The sequence below is a fragment of the Ipomoea triloba genome, chromosome 9 (assembly GCF_003576645.1).
Source record: "Ipomoea triloba cultivar NCNSP0323 chromosome 9, ASM357664v1".
NCBI classification, from domain to species: domain Eukaryota; kingdom Viridiplantae; phylum Streptophyta; class Magnoliopsida; order Solanales; family Convolvulaceae; genus Ipomoea; species Ipomoea triloba.
The window spans coordinates 9320649-9328739 of NC_044924.1; positions in this window are offsets into that span (position 1 = coordinate 9320649).

Genomic DNA, 8091 nt, shown 5'->3' on the forward strand with positions numbered 1-8091 from the left:
GGGTCCCCATGTTGTGCACTCCCATGCTGCTTTCCTCTACAGTCATTTGGGGTCTTTGTCTCGCGTGTTCATGTTATTTTGGGCCCAACCGAGATCTAACGCTATTCCGGATGCGATCAAAAGCGCTCCTACGTGAATGGGGTCATACCGGTCCCTCTCGATTGACCTCCGTGTGCGATCCGTAGATTGGACTTCCTCCAAGTTACGATCTTGAGGTTGGGGGTGCGACTGTTGCTCTGGGAAGGTCGGGCGCTGTTGTTCCACGGCAGGGATTGAGGAATTGCAAGCATTTGGGGAGTGGGTGATACAACATAGTATCCGGGAGTTCCGGCCACGGTTGGTACACCGGAGTCAATCCTTGTTGTGGAGTCCCTTGCAACGGGTTCCCCCAAGTGCACCTGGTGGTGGAGTCAGCATTTGGCCAGTTGGGGGCAACATGGCATATGTCACTGGAATTTGAAAGCTCGTTTGCCTTGCATGTCCGCCTGCATTCGGGTTGACCGGTTGGGTAGGTCGTGCATCTTGCCTCTGGTTGGATGTCAACTCGTTATTACCGGCTCCTGGATCGTTCCAACTGGCGACGTAGATCATCTTCAGGGAGTGTTCAATTACATTGTCAGGGTGAGGTCCGACCCAACCGAGTCGGGTCCCCCTACGCGCATGAGTTTGGCTCAAACTTTTCCTACTGTTCGTCATTTTAAGATGGATAATAGTGTGAAGAAAGAAAAGATAAAGGGATAGAACAGAGTGACTCGTTCAATCCCCACCAGACGGCGCCAATGATAGCGTAAATGTAAACGGGGTCTACGATTACGCTACGGATACGTGTGTTACGTGGTGGTGAGAATGTATTCGGCCGGTCAGACGGTCTCTACGACAACGACTGAGCGGTTTGAAGCTATATCTCTACGGGTGACGAACAGTAATAAAGAGTAAGCAGGAGAAAGACAATCGGCAAATCACAAGTGTATTAGTGTAGTACTGATGAGTTCCTTTTTCAGTGAGGGGAATGACCCCTATTTATACAAAGTGGATTCACTATGCACATGGTGTCTGATATGCAAGTGGAGGGCATATGGGCTGTCACTCCGCAAAATGCGCATCGGTTTGCTCGAAGTGGTTGAGTTACTCGAGGTGATGAAAACACGGATCCCTTGTTCCCGAAAAGTTGTCGGTCGTCACATCAAGCAACTGTTGCGCTCGTGAGCCTCCAATCCACAAGGTGTGTTGCTTCCGATCATGCGGCCGACGGACGGGGACCGTCGACGGACCGTTGGGTGACCGTTGACGGACAGGTTGGGTGACCGACGGACAGGTGATTTACGGACCGACTAGTACATGTGCATATTTACCCATCACTAGGCAAGTGTGCTTTTACTTGCTTGGAAGAAGAACGTGGTTTTACATTCATGAAATAACCGCTATGTTTGACATACTTCGCTAAAAATTTAGTAGTTATTAACAGATTAAAATAAAGGGGGTGTATTCAAGAGTTGTAGTACATATACTTCCTACTTCTACTCCATTACTTTTACTTTCGTTACAATTGGTGATTATTTATTTTCATCATGTGGGTCCAATAAAAATGTCATCAAAATTTTGTGAGGTAAAGTGAATAAAGTTGGGATTAGAATTTAGGAGTAGGAACTAGTGTATTTTTTGTATTCAATCAAGATTTTTGAAAACATTTAAAACTTTTAACATTTTTAAAAGTTTGATCATATTTGTTCTTGACTTGTAAAGACACTTTAAAAGTTCTATTCGATTCAAACTTTTGAAAAGTCTTTAATTTAAAAGTATACTAGTATTGGATTCAGACTTGTATAGAGTCTATAAGAGTATATTGGTATTCAAAAACTTTTTAACTTTATAGACTCGATTAGGATTCATGTATACTTTTTCTTCACAAATATAAGTAGTTGAAATCCGATCCTTCAACCTCAAACTTTTCAACTTTCTATATAGTAGTATAATTACTGTCCCCAAACTCGATTAGGCCCCCAAACTTCACAGTGATGCCATTGAGTTACAAGCTACTTGACACACTTAAAAACTGTTACTTGCACTTTTTAACACATTTATTTGCACTATTGTTGCATTTTTAACACATTTTACTTGCACTTCAAAGTTTGACTTATTTACAAAAAATGCCTTTGTATTTTTTTAAATTGCTTTTGATCCATTAGATCTTTCCATATAAACGGTTGTGATTGATTCCTAGTTCTCTTATGCGCGCCAATTCTCATTTGATCCGATACACACACATATCCACGCCCTCCATATTGAGAAATCAAAAGCTATAATCTTACCATTACTAAACTTTCAAGTTTGTAACAATTATAAAATGAGTATCGCTCTTAAATGTTTTCAAATAATTATAAAATTGATTCTGTAGTTTTTTTCTTCTTTACTAAAACTCCCAACCATTAATGAACTTTGATGGATGACTGTGATGAGTCATCACATTTTACAGGAAAATGGAATTTGAAAAAGTTTTTAGCCTTTTAACCTATATATATATATTAAAAAAGTAGGTGAGTTTGAATTAATATAAATAGTTAAATACATTTTAACTTTTTAAAAGGTTGAGAATGTATTGTTAGAATTTTTTTTATTAGATCATCTGAAATATTCATTAGTGATCAATCTATCATTGTGCCAAGGGTATTATGGGAAGCAACATCTTCTTCTTTTTTTTTTTTTTTTTTTTTTTTTTTTTTTTTTTTTTTTTTTTTTTTTTTTTTTTTTTTTTTTTTTTTTTTTTTTTTTTTTTTTTTTTTTTTTTTTTTTTTTTTTTTTTTTTTTTTTTTTTTTTTTTTTGTTTAGATTTATGGGAAAATTGTAACCGCTACTTGAATGTGTATTCTAGGTGAAATCCGCTATGTGACCTCAGCTGGCAAATGACCACAATGAAGTTAACCAGCTCAGGTTGTCTATAGCCGAACAACTCAAATCAAGAAAATCAATAAATAATACACTTAGAGAGTTAAACTAAAATCTTATGATTAATTAATTGTTGAATTAACTTGGAGTTACTCATCTTTTATTGCTTGATCATGAGTGACCTAGGAACTTGCTTGAACTGTACTGCTTCTGCAATTGGTTGGAGAAACCAATTTAACTGCCGAAAATTTAGTATGTACTGCCCCGTAAAACAAATCGTACATGAACCGTTTCCAACTACAATAAACTAATTGACCACTGAACTGTTTTTTTTTCCTTGCTGTTTAGAGATATAGGTCTATAACTCTTTTTCGCATGTGTATCGTCTGAGAAGGGGTACGTACATCAGTACACCTTAGTGTGATAAATAAATAAAGGCACTTCCTATAATCATGATGTGAAGTGTGAACCAACATAAATATAATAAAGAAACTTTCTCATCATGAATAGCATGACTGTACTCTAACTAAAGAAACTTTTTGCACTCCGTCCGAAGATGGTTAGTGTTTACAATAAAATCAAATTCATATTTTCTTTTTGGTCATTTGTAGGATTTGAAGTCTGCAGCGCAACATGTGGTTGGTAGGTCTTAACTTATTTTGAGTTGGTCAACTAATTAAGTTATGCATCTGGAGGCTAGGCTCTTATGATAATTTTAAGATGATAGAAGCAGACACTTAAAGCTACAATATTTTGATGCACAATAGACGTGTATCGTTATTTGCAACATATGAGAATGATCGATAGACATTTTAGTTGGTAAAAAGACATTTTAATTAAGTTGTTATTTTGTAGTACAAATATATGAAAAATTTTAGTAAAAAAGACATTTTAAATTATTATTTTGTAGTACAAATATATATATAGGGTTCACTTTGATTTCAATTTGGGTCGGGTTAAAGTGGATTCAAGTTATTCAAAGTGGTATGAAAAAATCAATAATGTACGCTCAAAACGAATAATAGGTGAATGAGAAATTGATTCTCAAAGTAGACACAATGAGTTGGAAAATGAAGGGGGAAAAGCTTGAAAGAAGGCTTTGTCCCACATTAGAAACGGAAATAGGTCTACACTAGTAAAAGTTATCCAAGTCAATCGAAATCTTCAAAGGTTGATTGATTTCGTCATTGAAGATTCCCGGTAAGTGATTTTTTAGATAGCTTTTTGATTTGTTTAACTATAAATATAGCCTTCATCACGTTCATTGTTGTTTTCTACTCAAGGAGAGTTGGCTGACGATAACCCTGTGGGACGAGCACGTAGATTCTGCCTTGCCTTACTATAATACTAATTTGGCAGATCCACCTATTGTTATACTCCAACTTTGTAGATCTAGGGTGAATGATGGTAAGTAATTACTCAGTGGCAGCCATACATTTTTTTGATTAGCTTATAATTATTTAATATTGTTTTTTATAATAGATGGTGAGGTTAGGATCTCGAGTTCCTACACTGCAGAATGTTTTGTAGCTCTAGACGAGGATGAATAAGATTTTGTTGTTACTATCAATGCCATCTACAAAGAGGTTTTTAAAAATGTGTAATTCCAACTGGTGATATTATGTTTTCTTTTTATTATTTCGTAATATTATTATTAACTTTATAATCAATTCATGGGCATTACATTACAATTAATTTGATTATTAGAAAACTATTCGTATTAGCTTTAAATGGGTATATGTAATGTCCTTTAGATATTTGTATATATTCAAATGTATGGGCTTCAACTCACAGAGGTTAATCGGTTGGACACACAATATCTTATCATGTTTTATAACTTATTATTTATTCTTTACCAATTATTATTTTATTAGTGAATATAATAACAACTCCAATTTAAAATTTGAATAGATTTTTTTGTGGTTGAAAACCGCATTCCTTAAGGCTGTAATAAAATAATTATTACTTGAACTCCCGATAGAATAAGGTTGTAAGTAAATATAATCTATACATTAAAGTTAGAATAAAGTTACTAGATGTAAAAAGTCCAATATTTCAGCACCAGATGTGTACATCTACACATTGCCCACTAATTGGCATTTATTTGCTCGAATTCAAGCAAGGGTAACATCATAAAACATAATTGACCCAATCCATTTATAATTGTACTATATAATTGACAGAATTGAGTTTTAGGGGTGAGGTGTAATGCATGTGGTAATGATAAAACGAAGAGTCTAAACTCCCCGAGTGTCGGTCTCGAAGGAGGAAAGTCGAAAGTTTGCTATGCTTTCAATCGAAAGAATGAGTAGTGAGACGTGTGAGGTTGTTGAGGGTGGTGAATGGCATTTAGGAAATGTAAGTGTGTAAGAGATAACTAAAATCAAAGTAACAAATAATAAGAAATAAGGGAATGAATTATGCTTGTCTATGTTGCCTCATTGTGTACCTTATGTAGTGGTCCAATGATTTGATTGTGTTGGCTATTCAAGAGTGTGTTTTCTTAGTCCTCTTCCACCTTTGTGTACTAGGACTTCTTAGGCTTAGGAGTACCATTTGACAACCAAAAGCTCTAAGAGACATTTTATCAAACACCTAGGCTACACACTTTCCTACTATTCCCCATCATGAAATTCCATAGGATCTAAGATTGCAAAAAGCTACAACTTAACTCAAATCAATACCATGATAGAGTCAAGGTCTCAAACTCTCAATAGATTGTCCAAATCTACACAAGATCTAATCAAACCAACAATCAATAGATAAGAATAGATCTTCTAACATCAAACAAATCAAATCCACAATAAGAAATAGGATCTCACACTAAGCAAACATAGATTCATACAACTCAATCCCTAGATAGAACTAGCTAAACATAACCATAGATTTAAGATCATAAGCCAATTCAATCGAAAAAACAAGAAATGTAAATAGAAATAAGATTCAAATAGAAATCACTTAGTAAATGTAAATTAAATGTAATCTTCAATCCAAGCTTTTGATCTTCATCTCTTCATACACAATGGAAAATGTAAAACTAAACCTAAGAAATGAAAATCTGATTTATAAAAGTGTTCTCCTCTGAAAAAATCCTATCAAACTTCCTTAAATAGTCTCCCAAAATTTATCCTAAAATGATTTCTCCGCCCTATCTCGTCATTGATATAATCTGTACACTTTTTACAGATGTAAGACTAAAATTTGTTTCTAATTTTCTCCTAGGGTGTGTTCTCTTGGGATCCTTCCTAAGCCTACAGTTATATTAATATACAGATATATCTGAAGTTGATCTTAGGAAGAGAGAGCATAATGGGTTCAAATCCAATTATATAATATTTTAATTGGGAGCACAAAATACAATAAAAAATTAATTATTGGTTATGAAATTGATTTTAATTATTAGCAAAACTCAACGAGAATAACAAGTACTAGTGTACTACAAAGCTTGCAAGTGAATGGATATTGAAGGGTATGTTTGACAAATCTAACTGAAAAGGTAGCAGAAAGTTAAAAAGCTATAAGTTAGAAGCTGAAAACTGAACAGATGTTAAAGTTAGTTGATAATGTTTTAAAGTGTTTGATAAAATTAGTTTTCTGATAAGCTGATAAATATAAAATGACTAAAAATGACATCTTCATAAAATTTAAATAATTTTAAATTTAAATAGGTTTGTTACATATTAAAATTTAACATTTTAAAATAAAAACTATTAGTATAATCATGATCTAGCATCTCATAATGAAGTAGCAATATTGTTGCGAATCTCTTTCATCTCAATAGAGGTTTCACCTAAATTTTTGTTAGTTGAGACATAACTATTCATCATATATATATAATTATATATATATATATATATATATATATATATAAAGATAATCAATCTTAAAATAATAATAATAATAATAAATTTAGGGGTGAGCATAACCGACCCACCCGATTGGAACCGTCCGACCCGCACCCGATTTTATGCCCATCCGACCCGCCCGCAATCCGAAAATAGAAAACCGACCCAAATCATCTCTAATTTCGGACATAATTTAACGGGTTGGGTTAGGGATTTTCGAATCCGAACCGCCCGAAAACCCGAAATTATATATATATATATATATATATATATATATATATATATATATATATATATTATTTATTAACACGCCAGTGTGCCACACCTCCGGTCCTCCACTAAGCAAAGGGTGCAAAGTAACTCCTTGAGCCTTGTGCATTTTTATATGTGTGTCATGTACTTGGGAAAAAGCAAAGAAGATGGGTTGGCATTGTCAGACTGTCAGTTGTCACATGCTTTGATTGAGAAAATGAGGAGACAAAAATTAGGGATTCTTTTTCTCTCTCTCACCCTCTCTTAGTATTTACTCTCCCTATTTTACTTCTTTTCCTCTCTCACAATTTCTTTCTTGAGACAATCAGAATTCAGAAATATTTCTTCTATCTCTCCCTACGCTGCCTTAGCTCCTACCCTTCCGTTGCGGCGTAACCTCCGTGCCTCACCTCTCGCACACCGCCCGCCTCCGCAGTCCGCGGATCGCCCCTCGCCCGCCTCCGGCCTCCGCAGTCTGCACCTTGCCTTCGACCCATGTTTCTTGGCTGCGCCGCCTTCTGCAGCTGACTGGTCTCTAAAGGGTGAAGTCCGAATCTCTCCTTCTTCGACTTCTAGAGTAGAGAACTCTCTTCTCTGTTCTATCTCTCTTCTCTGTTCTCGCGGACTCCGGTGACCCCGTGACGGTGGAGTGTTTGAACCGTGCTTTCGTGCAATACCCGAAATTAAACCCGAAACCCGACCAAACCCGACCGAACCGAAATAACAAATAACCAATTGGATATATTAGATTTAAGAGCGGATTGGGTTTGAATATTATAAACCGAATACGATCGGATTCATGATTTATGCACCCGAATCGAACCGCCCGCCCGATGCACACCCCTTTAATAATAATAATAATAATATGGTCATATAATTAGGAGGGTAAAGATGTCATTTATTTCAAATAATAAAAATAAAGATGGAAAAAAATTAGAAAGCTATTAGCTTATTTTTGAAATGCTACTGTACAGTAGCGATTCAAAATAAACTCTTATTTTAAGCTGCTATCTTATTTTGAAAACATTACTAAACAGATCTTATAGCTTAGTAGTTTAAAATAAACTATAAAATCTTAAATAAGTTGGCTAAACAAGCCGAGATATGATTC